Source organism: Tupaia chinensis, unplaced genomic scaffold (genome assembly GCF_000334495.1).
Source record: "Tupaia chinensis unplaced genomic scaffold, TupChi_1.0 Scaffold000438_1, whole genome shotgun sequence".
In the NCBI taxonomy this organism is placed as follows: Eukaryota; Metazoa; Chordata; class Mammalia; order Scandentia; family Tupaiidae; genus Tupaia; species Tupaia belangeri.
The window spans coordinates 457185-457787 of NW_006159943.1; positions in this window are offsets into that span (position 1 = coordinate 457185).

Genomic DNA, 603 nt, shown 5'->3' on the forward strand with positions numbered 1-603 from the left:
CCCCCGGGGTGGGGGTGGGGGAAAAGAGAATCAAAACCAGGAAAGCAGATCTCCTCTCCTCTCCGGGGGTGACGGGGGGCGGGGGGCTGCGGGATCTCTGCCCCCACCCCTCCCGCCTCGGACCTGAGCGTCTCTAGCCCCCGCCGTCCAGACGCCCCCCTCAGCCTCCCGCACCGAGCCCCAGTCCTGGAGCGGCGCTCAGTGGCCCCCAGTAGAGCCCAGCCCCTTCCAGCGCTCAAACTCTTTTGTTTTAAATGAACTGGATGGAGCAGCATGGAACTGACGGGAGGGGGGCGCGCCGGGGGCGCCCGGGGCATGCCGGGAGTTGTAGTTTCCCGCCCTCGGGGGCGCGGGGACGAATTCCTTGACCCGAAGAGGATAGGGGTGTGCCCTTCGGTCTTTACCCGCGACTCGGAGGCAAAGCTGGGGGTGGGAGCGAAGTCGAGGTCCCTAATTCTCCCAAGGGGCGGGTACGGGGAGCGGAGGCAGTGCGCGAAGACCGAACCGCTTTGCACTAGGCTAACGCAGCGCGCCCCCCTCCCCGGGCCGGCGTCCTCCCCATCCCGGCCGGTCCTGGGGCCCTCTTTCTTATGGTAATGCGGG